Here is a 14,830-nt window from a genome sequence, read left to right on the forward strand (position 1 = left end):
CTCCGACTGGTATGCTTTTATTGGTAGTATGTTATGAATACACATCAGATATTCGAAAAGTGCTTACATATACATTTTCAAACTACCTTTTTTTATTCTTTTTAATAAAGTTATTTTCAAACTAATAATATTTCTGCTTATCATATTGAAATAAAATTATCAGATCTAAAATCTTTACAGAGCTGATCTGCACAGGTGATAGAGACTGATAAAGATGTAAACAGATAGCCATGCTATGACCTTGAATTGCTAGTATTACATAATGGTCACTATGATATTTATGTGTACCTAGGTACTGCGCACTGACTGGTGTCAATGATAATTAACAGAATGTCTGTGAATCTTATAGCACTGCGTAGTATTCCTAAATGTTGTTATAAAACCAGGTGAATAATACGGGCAAAATAATATCCAAATTGAGAGTTTAAAAACAAGTGTCATATTTGGCGGTTCTGTGTCTGCAACGATAGCTCTGGTACTCTATATTGAGTCATGTATTGTGTATTCTATATATTAACCTTTGTAACCTTTTATGCAATGTATGAATGAACGTATTTTGAGTAAGTGATGCCTCATACCTAGGTGGGGGACTCCGAGACTTAGGACTCTGATACAATCGCAGCTTCTCGGGCCTTTCCGGCAAGCGCGGAAAAACACCTCGAATGTATTATCTAGGCGTCCACGACAACCCCCCTTTTTATAATACTTGATATAAATGTAACACATTTAACGATCTGTTAAGATGTGAGCTATACTTCATTAAAGTAAACGATATACACTAACATATAACACAGAAGCGACATACAAGACTGTCTAGCCAATACATTGAGGTGTTTTTCCGAGCTTGCCTGAAAGGCCCGAGAAGTAGCGATTGGACTCGGAGACTCAAATCCTGCATCCGTACTCTTTGATTGGCAGTTTTGTTACTTTATTTAGAAATAAAATATTAATCTTAATTTTGAACACTAATTGTTCACTCATTATCGTCGTAAATGGGCCGAACTAGTCAGAACTGTCCATCAAAGTAAAATCTTAAATATACCCATGTAAAATGATGTTGAACAAATTCTTAGACTCTTTGATTTGGGCTGCTTTTAATTGTTGTAATTCTAACTGTACGATCACGATTATTAATAAACTGTTGGTGAAAGAAATACTGGACTTGGTGATTACTAAGTTTGAGCTGATCCTCAAGTGGATCCATAAGACAGTAAGCTTGCATGAACTTTCTTGGTGCCAGTGACCAGGACTGAGCGAAGTTCAAAACAGAATAAGGTAAGAATCATTTCTATATGTCTCTAATAGCTATCTCCAAGTAAACAACTTTGTCTAAGCAACCAATATGGCGACAGGTGATGGGTTTGATAAAAAAGAAAAAAGAAATCAAATGGAACAATTAGAAAAACAATATGCGGGGTGGGGTCAGAACAAAGAAAATAAAGGGCAAGAAACAGGTCAAAAGTCCCCAGAAAAAGAACAGATTAAACAAAATATTTTTGAAACGTATCATGATGCTAGTCATTGGTCAAGTTAAAGCTAAAACAGCCGCACTCCCAGTGTCCCTATCTTCTTTGATAACTCCTTCTGAGGGAGATGCTCAAAAATTTAAATAGTGGATAAAGAAGTTGGAAAAGTACAGTGTTATGTCTGGGAAACAAGGTCATGAGATCCCCTTGCTTGCATACATAACGAGTAAGGGTTCAGTTGGGGATTATATTAAAATGTATTTAGACGAAACAGATGCGTCTGAAGAAATCCCATCTTGGAACGATCTTAAGGAATCCCTTAAAAATAGATTAGCAAAAATAACAAATCCCCAACAAGCGTTAGCAGTAATGCGTAGGACTCGACAAAATTCAAATGAAAGTGTTCAGTTGTTCGCCGAGAGACTACTGCAAACCGCAGAAGACGCCTACAGTAATGACAGACTAAAAGATCCTTTGGTACAACAACAGTTAGTAGATATCTTTTGTGACGGGTTGACATTTCACATAGAACAAGCCTTGAATAGGTGGCTGAAAACACAATCCGATGGTCGTGCCGAGTACAAGGATGAAATTCTTTCTTAGTAACATCATTGACTACTTTTACTTTTTGTATGTTTTTTTTTGGCATTCGACATGCAATTTCAAAATAATCTCTGTCTTGTTGAGGCATGAATTTCAGCATTGATATGGAATCATTTTTCTTCTCGATAGAAAGTTTTGGTGTCTTTCTACATTGTTTCCTGACAGGAAGGTGTGCGCTATCTCCAGAGACTTGATTGCGGGAACAATCTCTTGTTTCGACTCCACGAATTGAAATTATCGTGCCTTCATCTTTGAATCAGAGTTTGTATTTAACATGCAATGTTTTTCCATTTTCAAACAGAAGATATTTAATGTAGCATTTTAATCGCTACATTAAATGTCTCTTTACTATGGTCTTTTCATGCATGACCGCTTTAATATTGATAACCCCTACTTACATTTATTTCTGTCCCATGCATAGGTAAGAAGCCATGTCACCTTAGCGAGGTCAGAAGCCCTCCACTCAGACCAGGGGCAAAAAGAACAAAACCACCTCAAGTTTTCCAAAAGTTGTCCAATATCTCCTTATGAATGCAGAACTTCATAGCAACAACCAACCATCAAGCACAATAGACTATGACAAATGAGCGATTACCATCATCAAACCCTCCGTCCCAGCTAATGAAACCCCTGCAACTCCAGCGCTGACAGAATGCTCTACCACACCGGGAACCTCGTCAGTGTCGCCCCAAAAGATAGCCCCCCCCCCCCCCCTCATCGACAGGCTTAAGCGAACTCTTAAACAAGGTTTTTACAGGTGAGCCAGCAAGGCCGACTCCCCTCAATCACTCCACTGCCATTATTAGTGATGGCATTCCGTTAGCTACATCAATCTCAACTTAACAATAATCTGGAACAGTGAATTTGTCAGAACAATTATCAACACTAGAGAGGCGAAGTATATAACATCAATTTCAATCCTAATTTCATTATTTTCATATCAATTTTTTTAAAGGCTCTTAAAAAAGTGTGTGTGTGTGTGGGGGGGGGGGGGGGGGGGGGGCAACTCCATAATATTTTAATTTTTTTATATGTTAATTTTAAAAGATTTGTTGCTACGAGAAAAAGTGGGGGGGGGGGGGGGGCACCGCCCCTGATGGTACATGTACGTGCCTGCCGCTAACTCCCTCAAACCTACACTCAGCCCTTACGAGTCCGCTATTGTTTTCAATGCAACAAGGATGAACGATGCCATAAAACCGGTCCCTTTCGACACAGTTGTATGTAATGCAAAGGCAATCACCCCAATTCCAGATGCACTGATCATGTCAAATACCAATCACAAACTGCATCAAAACATTCAAAAGCTGGGGTTTTTTTTCGTTAAATATTGTATAATCTGAAAATTTTAAACCAATGAAAGTATTTCAATTAACGTGTACTTTAATCTACATAAATATTAACAGATTTCCCATACCACATTAAGCCGCTCTTGTTAGTACACTACAATACGTGTATACAGGTAAATCTGGTATACCACTGTAAAAATGATGTAAAGATTTAAAACAAATTATATACATGTATATGTTTAACATGTTCAAGAAAATGTTTACATGCTTAACCCTAAGGAAACAAAACGCGTCTTAACTTTATATGTTTAAGATGTAAACATGTTGAGATGGGTTAACATGGAGGTAACCAAGAAACTTAAGTTTCTATGCTAAACATGTTTAATGTGTAAACGCATTCACTTAGTTATCACCTGTTTATGTAATTCGCGCCACTTTCTGAGAACAAAGGAATTGGTCAGTGAGTGACCAGCCATGTTGGAAGCATGATCAAGGAATCTTCTCTTGGTAATATTTATTTCTTTTTTGAAATGTTATGCTTGTTTTGTTTACTATACATAAAATGTAATGTAAGGGGAAACTTTGTTTCTTCGGGATAATTTAATAATGTACAATTTATATTTTAAATATATGGAGATTTTGGGGGGAAATATTGTAAACAGACTCTCTAAGAGCGGTACTCTCTCATTAAATCCTGTTTATATATATAAGTTGTAAAGAAAATAAATGTGCATTTGAAATCCATGCAAGTTTAGTTATTTTTGAAACGTTGTAAGTCTAGTTATTGTATTTATGTAAACAAACTCGGTCATCATCATGACAAAAATATTCCATTTTACCAATACTCTGTCCATTTTCAATAAGATAATATTGATCAGTTACTTACATTTTAAGTTGTATTTGAGAATTAAAAAATTAAGGAATTCTTATCAAATTAAGTATTTTGTTTCTTTCTGGTTTATTATGGACTCATATGACGCGACAATAAAAAGTGAAATTGAGTTGTTTCTTTTGAATTACGTTCCAACTAAAAGCTTGATATGTGCAAACAACACGGAGGCACTCGCCTAGAAAGAAAGAAACGGACGGCATTTAGGAGGAGGAGACCGACAGACAAGAATGTTTGATACAAGAATGGTATCAAACAACTGCCCTTGATTTCATCATGCAAGGTATGAAATAGAGTCAGTATTGGTAGTAAACAAATAATTTTTAGATGACAAAACTGATCTCTTTTCAGCGATAAACCTTTAAATGTTTAGATTTGACCCACCTTTTTTTAAGGCAAGCGAGTGGAAAGGTTCACACGCGAAAGATAAAGACCCCCAAGATTAGTTGGAGTTCTCAACCACCCGAATGAGATTCAGCATATGTATATTGTTGGAGCAAGCCAAGAGACGGATACAAATGTGGGAATACTCAGAGATGGGCTGTTACGATTAATGTACATGTACTTGTACTAAGCATGGGACGGTGCCGGACATCTCATCGAAAGACAACTCGCCGAATGCGACAACTCATCGAAAGTCAACTAATCGAAAGTAAAACTCACCGGCGCGACATTTCAACGAAAGACAACTCGTGGATGACGACAACTCATTGATATAAAAATATAAATGTTTGAACACTGTTCAGGTTATTGTCTTCATTTTTTTCTCAGTCACAATATGGCAGAGGGAGGAAGCGATTTTACATCTATTTCTTCGCAAAGGAATAAAAACAAATTTGTTTACAACGTGACTTGTCGTAAGAATAACGTTCATAGTAAGTACATGTACTTATACTGTTTTCAATTTAAACTTAGGTACTCGATCGATGAAACATTCGGAGAACGAGTCGCGAATGGCAATTTTTACTAGCACACAATATAATATATTTATGTAAATGTTAACCAGTGCGAATACAATTAAATTATTGATACCTATTAATTAATATGTTTTACTTTTCACTTTTAGTGTCTAATTTTTCACTTTTTCAATTTCCACTTTCGATAAGTTTCGATGAGTATCGTTGAATGTTCACTTTCGATAAGTTTCGATGAGTATCGATGTACTGTCGTATCCATGAGATGTCTATTCCATGACTTGTCGTATCGATGAGCATTGGTGAGTTGTCGCATCGATGAATTTTTTCGATGAGTTGTCATAGACCTGGCATGGGATTTATCAGATCCAAAGAATTATCAACTTTTGGTCTTCTTACATTTACAGCATTATATTCTTGAAGACGCTTGATAATATTTTTTTAATTTTATATTTCTTAAAAATTTTGAATTCCCCATCTTAGTATAATTGTCTTATAAAATACATGATGTACATATTGAGGTACTTCTTTAGTATTTGAATAACACTTATTTTTTAGAAGGTAAATCTATGCATATTTGTAGATTTATTTGATTAATTTGATTTGATCATCAGAGTAAGGTATATGCACACCATGTACATTGTTATGCTAATACATGTTGTTTAACATGTAAATGACATATGACCCTGGTCCACTGCCCACCCGAATACCTGGAACTCCAGAGTAGTCACTCAAGTCCCGTCCGCCTACCAGTAAACTCATAGCTGTATCTACATGTTCGTCTTATATTGTGTGATGTACCTCATAACCTTGTCCATTGTTTGTTAATCATAAGGTAAGGCTTATTGCATTATGCACATGTACTGTGTAATGATTACACAATATCGGTTTCACGACAACTCTTTGGTGCACCTTGTTTTTCACTCACCTCGGTTGCTAACAGTTGTTAATCGGTGCGAAATAACCAACAGTTGCTTGCTTATACTACATAAAGAAAATCGGTTTTTTTCTTGGGGAATAATATCGATAAACCTTTACACTGTAACCGTTTCGAGATATTTATAGAACGACTTAACTTCATGTATTAACAATCAGTATTAATAAGTCGTACATGCAATCTCTTCGTAAATCGCAAGGCCGATTGTGGGCATTGTCGCAAATCGAATCAGTATCGTCATAAACTACAGAGTCTAAAAAAATAATATTGATAACACACTAATAAACGAACAATTTCAAGGAATTGTTCGCATTATATGTTAAAATATTACAAAACTAAACTGATAAATCGGACATGCAATACATTTTAGTGTACGAAAATTGTATGTACAAGTTATCTTTTAATAATTTAAAGAATATTGTTAACTTTTACTTGCAGTTTCCTAAAATATGAATTCGCATTGCGTCCATTTTTAGCGCCGGGTACTTTTTATGCAGTATATATCACATATTATGACATTCATGTAATATCGATAGAATATCATTAATACACAGTGCAAAAGCTGAAATAAAGGAATGGCATTCTGTGGTGCAGTGGTGTCTGATAGAAAAGCAGTTTAATGCGTAGTATATATAGTGTCGCACTGTAAGTACTGCATTTCTCAGTTATTCATGAGCTAGCAGTATAAGATTCTATCAAACTTAAAGCTAGAAGCCCGTCTTCGTAGCATACTAATAAATAACATTATGAATGCTGCAGATCTGGCGCACAAGTTTGTAACATAGGCGTCGGAAGCAAATTGAAAGTGGGGGGGGCTAGACTAATCCTCAGAAATATTGAGAAAAAAGTATTTCCCAAAATCATGGAAATCCTAATCCGTGGGGGGGGGGGGGGGGGGAGGGGGGGAGTAGGCCTATACTTCCAAAAAACAATTACTTAATCAAATTTTTTTTTTCAAAATCATGAAATTCCTAATCCGTGGGGGGGGGGGGGGGGGGGGGGGGGCTAGTATGCTTCTGAATCTAACTTCTCAATCTTTCAAGGTAAATTAGGAACGATAATCTTTCCTGCGAAAAAAAGTGGGGGGGCTGAACCCTCTATCATGCTATGTTTCTAATGGTTAGGTATAACTTTGCAAAAAAAGTGGGGGGGCTAAGCCCCCCCTAGCCCCCCCGGTTCCGACGCCTATGTGTAATGTCCCAAGTTGTTTAGATATACACCGTCGCAGATAATGGGCATCTAACTGTTGGTAAATCCTCTTAACTTCCAAAATTGTATGTTATGAAACCTACTTTGTTCTTGAAAAAGATTGTTGGTAGCTAGGAGCCTTTGATTAAAAATAATCTGGTCGTGGCTAAGCACGGTTATAGACACTAATATGTTGGTATTCCTTAGCTGAGTTAAGAACGCTATCAGCCGAAAAACGAGGCACTCGACATTGAAGTATGGATCGCCGGAATCTAGGTCATTGCTTCCCATCATCACAATAACATGGCTTGGTCTGATACAACTTACCGCAAAAGTTAATGACACTATGGTTGGAAACACGGCCCCCACTGATAACGTAGTAAAGCACTTCACTCAATGAATCAACATTGTTAACAATGGACGACGGGGTTTTTCCCACGAATGTTATGCGAATCCTTAATACAGAGTGACGTCATAGTGGTCAAATAAGATGCATTTGTGTGAAGATTCACTTCGATGAAAGCTCTAAGAAGCCGCTGTTACATATCGAATGTAACTTAATTGAAGCATATCAAATTACCACATAAGTTATGCACTTATTCATAGTTATATCACACAGTAAAGAGTTGCCCAATCCCCGCAATAGCACATTCACACAATGGGCAAAATTTACCCGCGCCAAATAACGCTTTGGTAAATAAAAGACAGTCTGTAAAGAAATTCACACGTTACCTGGATAAAATGATCGTCAGTATCCCAAGGAACGTTTCGGTGAATTCAAACTTAAATTTCTGCAGAGCAAATGGTGATTTTCGTAGAAAGTTGACCAGACTGATTCGTTCTGTTTACAAACGGGGATTATTGATGCGCATGCGCAATTCCGTCAATGATGATATTATGTTAACAGTCAAGTTAAAAATAGCATTGAACTAAGGAAGACACATGGCAACATACATAAACCATTTATTACTATTTACCATAAATTATTTTTATAATATTTTATAATATTTATTAAAGAGAAATAACAAGCAAAGTACATGTAGTATTTAGTAATGAAACGTATTTTGTTGAGCAGGTGTTCGCGATCGCGATGCTTGTCATCAATAACAAAAACTCTAGGTGGATTCGAACTCAAACCCAATACTATAACCACTGAGCTACGACGATAAACAACCCAATCAAACGATATAAACAATTAAATCGCCGTCTTCTGACGTAGTGTCTTAAAAAGTATCAGTGCAGGTGTAGTGAGGTACCTTAAAAAGGTCGCTTGTGTATGAGGTGTCAAATTATTTCGCCGCTGTTACACAATGGTTACTGAAATTCAGTATTTTAAAAAAATAAATACATAACTAAATGAAAAACATTATTTACAATAACTGTTGCAAATATATGGAAAAAAGTGTGATATTATATTTCTTTCAGTTCCAATATTGGTAAATCTCCTACTGAATACAGTTTGTTCTGCCTGAGAAAAAGAAATTCAACATTCTTTGTTTACTGTCATATTGACAAGCTTACAGTTATGATCCTGTTAAAGGTTTAAATAGTGTAAATCAGAATTGGCTCTTTGTAATGATACCATAAGTTGTGTTGTATGATTTTAATGATGATAAAGAAGTTATACTTAGATATGATAGGTACAGTCATTTCATGCATATCTTTAACAATTCTATGCTACGCTACGATATGAGATTTAAATGGTATGCTATGAAATTTTAATGCATTGTTAAGATATTCGTATGCTATGAGAAATTGAAATGAAGGGCTTAATGATATGGTATGCTATGAGATTTGAAGAAAAACGCCTCCATACATAGAAGAGTTCTAAACATTTCAATGGAAAATGATTAAAAGCCAAACTTTACCAATAATCTGCAATGTGGTCATTTATTCATTTTATAAAATCATTTTAAGCAAGTTAAAACCACTTTGTATGGTATGATATTTTACAGTGCTGCTATCCTGAAAGTTGACAAGAATAGGGAAGGATACAGGATGCAGTCAAGCTCTATCCTATCTTGCAGCCAGATTCGACTTTAAATTTAGAGTGGTTTTGCGAAACGAAAATTAATGTAGAAATACATTTTCAACATCAATTTTATCTGTAAAACATTTAAAAATTAATAATAAGTGGTAAAGAAATGAGATGCGCACTAGATATTTGTCAATTTGAAAACGGCATAAGTATGGTGATTAAGGTACAAATGTAGACTGCACAATGAAGGTAAAATTTATATATAAATAAAGTTTTATTGCTTTATTCAAAGACTTCAATAGTTAAAAAACATTTTTTTAGTCTACGCACAACTGACATACATGTGTGTAATGCTGATATAAAGTTAGATCAGCATTCCACAATATTTGAACGGTGGAAAAGGGGGAGGGGGTCATCGCAACATATTATCTATTACGGTACAATGTAAGTAGTAAATGGTATTAGATTATCATTGTTACAAGAGGGTCATCAGTTTGGATTAAACAAATATATATTTATACAGCTGGAATGTTTACTGGAAGAATTAAATCGCCAAAGCGGGTTGTGACCCAATTTTCGATCAGTTGGGCGATTGCAAGAACACGACGGCATCCAAACATGTCTTAAACTAATTAGAACCCGACACTCTTAATGAAGCATTTGGTCAATTGCTTCTATGTCATAGCTAGTTAAGAGTGTTCGGCGGTATTAAAAGCACATGTCATTTCAGAACTGTAATAAGGCCCGCTTCGTCAGGAGTTCACCTTATGCATAAATCAATTAATCTTTTTAAATCTTCAGTTGGTCTTAATTTGGATCTAATGATTACTGCATGCAACCATAGGAGGTGTTATGAATAATGTTTATTTGCATATTTCGTCATGTTGTATGTTATCCCAGTATATCATAAGTCGTATCCTTAACCCTTTAATACATGGGTTAAATTTGGTCACCAAAACTTTCGGTACAGCCGTTTTAATGTTTTTCTTCTTTTGTTTATTGAGAAGACCCATTCTATTTGCAGAAATAGTTTCTTGCACAATTTTCAATTTCTGTCGTTCAGTTTTTTTTAGTATTCTTCCATAATTTAACAAATTCGTCGTCGTCCTCTAGATTAAGTTAGTTAACATGACACTGAAATTTTAGTAAGAGCCAGATTGGAAAGATATTAGTTCGCATAGCAAATTTTAGACTTCTACTTTTTGGCTAGTTCTTGTCGACTTTGCATTAATTTGTGGATAGTTCCAAAAGACGGCTCAATTTCATCATGTAGTTTCCGCACCATCTTCATTAAGTTTAACGGTTTAATCCAACTCGTCATCCTCTTGCAGGTAAACTGCTTCTTGATTGCAGGGAATGATTTCATCTTCCATTTTTGTAGTCTTGTCTTCAAGTTTCTTTACTGATAATTTTGTTGAATTGTTGTAGCATATTTGCTTTTAGTGGACTCTCATTATTATATTGGCTTTATATGTCGGTCAAGACCCACTTCGTTTTGGGAGTTTTTGGTTTTAACGGAAATCACACCCAGTGACTCACAATGGAAAGGCCTTTGATGACAGAGATTTTCCATTTGTCTCAGAAGTTGGAAATTGAGAATTAATTTTGATGAAGTTCGTGAGCAATAGAAAGTCCAAATAAAATTAGAAATGCCGATCGCGTACACGGTCGGATGCCGGCTGGGACATTGTCCCGACTCACAAGTGCAAGAAAACGACGACATCCTAACATCTAGACATGTCTTAAATTTATTAGAACCCGACACTCGTAATGAAGCATTTGGTCAATTGCTTGTATGTCATAGCTAGTAAAGAGTGTTTCGGCGGTTGTGTTGATAATTGTGAATAATTGCAAAGAGGTCATAACTCGCCTGTCATACTTAATGTACATTACTACATTTAACAATTACTAATCAAGTGTGTTTGTTAATTCCTATAGATTTCCAAAGCACCCGATCCAAAGAATGATGTATATGTAACTGTTACAAAACACATGATAAAAAATTCATCTGACCCCCCTCCCCATGGATCTCTGCCAGTGGATGAGATCATTTAAACAATTGGATCAAGATCTCAGCCCTTGCCTGCAGAGTTAAACACGACTTCGCGCCGTAATGTTTCTGTGCGCTGATTAGTGGATGAGTCCGTTGGGATCGTGCGAATACCCCAGAGCACACCGTGTGTTTACATCACAGTGTTTACATCATAGGCACTTACATCGGGGGGGGGGGGGGGGGGGGGGCCACGCGAATGTTTCGATTCCTTAATTGCCAAAATTGTAGATATTCACTTATTAGTTTCCTTTCTTCTTCCTCGCTACTCCTGCATTTTTCAGCTGTTCCCTCCACTCTGTAAATGGTGTTTTGTCCACAGAAGAGCAGTATCTGTATTTCATGTATTGTTGGTGGGCAGGTGGAGTCCTCTTTTCTCCACATTTACCACATCTCTTCAGTTTCTTGGCCTCAGTAGCTGTAGTCCTCACTTCCTCTCCTTTCTGTTTCATTCCTCCCTGGCTTGTTGAAGTAACACAAGCTGATGGTACACTGGATGGTATGAGTACTGCTGTGTTCCCTGGACCCGTAACAAGTTGTAATGAGACAGCTGGATTGGGGGACGGCAAATATCTTCCTGTCCTTAACCTTGGCCAGCCAACAGAAGATGGAGGATTATGAAAAGCTTATGGCTGAGTGTCCCTGGTCGGAAGCACTGAAGGTTTGGACAGAGCGGCAGGAGTCTTTCTCGTTGTCTGTGAAGAATTCAGAAGCTCTAAACCTTGAGTTAAAACCTTCTTGTCCTGCTGTTTACTTTTGTAATTAAACCTATTAAATGGAAAGTGAAAATTTAACAAAATTGTGTTCAACAACTTTATCTAAATTTAATTTTCATTCCAGTAGTGTTATAAAGTTCTAAATTTATTTAATTTACTACTAGATGTATTTACCCCTCTTTGAATGAATGAGTAATAAAAATATCCCAGAATAGCCTTAACTATCATACTTTTTACAAAATAAATCAAAGTAAATAATGATGAAAAATTAATTACCACTAGGTAAGCGTCTTTTTGTTCAAAAGTGGGAACTGCATATCCGTTTTCTCCATTGCTTCATGGTTTTCGAGGATTGTGTGCCTGATGTGATGAAAGGCTCCAAGAACCAATGAAAACCTGGTAACTGACCTCCCTCCCCTCCTAAGATCGCTCCTACAAATATGCAGGAGCTGTTGAACTGTGGCCTCTGTTTAGCGGTTACAGTTTGGCCATGGTACGGGTCCTTGATTCGGACCGAGTACAGTTCTGTGAAAAGAAAAGAGGAAACTGTAACTTACTGATTTTCAGGTATATTTTTTCAAGGATGAAACTGAACTAATAAATAACATGTTTTATGGTATGACCTAAAAAAAAATCACTGTCAGATTCATTGGAAACATGATTTAAGGATTTTTTTTTTAAATTATGTAAAGTTTGATTTTGATTATACATTATAAAAAATTTTGAGATGAAACTTTCCCTCTATCAAATAGAATTTGCAGCATTGTGCATGACTTTTTTAATGACACTATCCCTCTTATTGATCAATTAATTTTTCATAAAAATGAAAATTAAGGTATAATTTATAAGTACCTTTCAATACTCACGACCCCTGGTGACACCTTTTTCCTCGGGATTTTAAATCTGCCCTGGAGAGGTCCCTTCTGATGTATTGAAGAGAAGACAGTCCTCATCTTGTCATAATCACTGAGGGCCCACCACAAGTCCTTATTTAACCTATATGCCACTGGTGAAACTCTCTTACGTTATACAATCTGTAAAATCAATGAGGTGGTTATGATTTAAAAAGAGGAATATTTATTAAAAAATGAAATTTCATCACATTTATTTTCATTCAGTCATGGTTTTCAAAATATATGACCTTGCAAACATTATTTGAAGCTGAAAAAGTTGTTTTATCAACAATTTATTTATTTAAATATAGTTTATTTGTTTTGCCTTTGATATAATAAATAATATATTTATCATTATAATGCATTTATCAATGTGTATTTCAATATGTTCTTTTTCATATCATTATAAACAATGATCTAAATTTTAATTTTTCAGAAAACATTACCAGACTCCACTTCAAATTCTTGAACAGCTTCTAGTACTCTCATGTCATCTGATGTAGCTGGTGACCTCGAAGGCTGCTTTAAATCTGAAATTATAGAAAAAAAAATGACAAACTTCTTTCATTGAATATCTTTAATATTAGTGTATGTGTTAAGGAATAAAGAAATAATTCTTTGAGTTTTGTAAGGTGATAATTTTGGTAAAGTTGATCAATTCCAATGAAGTTTGTAGGGCTTTATGATAGATTTGATCATTAGTTTACCAAACTTTTCATATTTTAGTTGTCTCTTATCCTAACGATACTAAACACCAAAAATGGTAACTAAAGCATTATATTAGAGAAGTTAAAAACCTATGGTAAAATTGTTAACTTATTATCCCCTCGCGCAACTTGTTGCGAAGGGGATATAGCATCGCTACCGTGCGTGTGTGTGTTCATATGTGTAAGTATGTGTGTGTGCACTCCCATTTCAATTTTCTAGTAAATTAAAAGAAAACCTTCCAATAGAATTTCCTCAACCTTTGCACAAATATGCCTCATTTTTAAATGCAAGGCCATATTAATTGGTCAAATTTGTTTGCAAAAAATTGGATAAAATTACACCATCGTAAAGGAGGGGGCATACATTATGACAAAATTCATTCAAAACTAAAAATATTTATCATAGATTGCACACTTCTGTAAAATAACAAATAAAAATGCATGTGCCTTTCCAAACCATTAATACTATTACAAATTATTATTTCATTATATTAATGAACTTTGTATACGAGTTATCAATCGAAATTTCTGAGTAAGAGTTATCAATCACCCAGAGCGAATGAAGCGTGACAGAATGAACAGTCTAATCACCCCTGCGAATGTTATTGTCATTTCAATTTAAGACCACGTGGTTTTATTTGACTCTTTCAGATTCGCAGTTAAAGTTGTGCCTCGTGTTTATAGTCTGTTTTAGAGAATCTAGGTACTTGTAGTCAAATATCAATTCTAGAGGTTTATTGATTTTAAACTTTATCTTCATTAATTGGTGGATAAAATGTGTTCTAGAAATAAATTTGACAATACAAAAATAGTAGTTTTTTTTGCTGTTGCGACAATTAACATGCGTAGTAGAGATCCCCCAAAAGATTTAATTTTCGATCCGCGCCTGACCTAGTAATAACATCAGTAGTGACACAGACTATACTATTTTATGCAGAATGTTCCTTGAAAATGGCTCGATATACTAAGTTTTTATGCAAAACATTCACCCATTATTTAAAAAAAATGGTATTGCACACCACAAGCATCAAACATGGCTATGATTTTATTAACCAATTCAATGTTTATATTACCAAAAATATTCTTCCATATTTATACCCCCGCAAACGAAGTTTAGGGGGGTATATTGGTTTCACCCTGTCCGTCTGTCTGTCCGTCTGTCTGTAGACGCAACTTTGTCCCCCCTATAGAATTTTTTAT

This window comes from Magallana gigas, chromosome 1 (assembly GCF_963853765.1).
Source record: "Magallana gigas chromosome 1, xbMagGiga1.1, whole genome shotgun sequence".
NCBI lineage: Eukaryota > Metazoa > Mollusca > Bivalvia > Ostreida > Ostreidae > Magallana > Magallana gigas.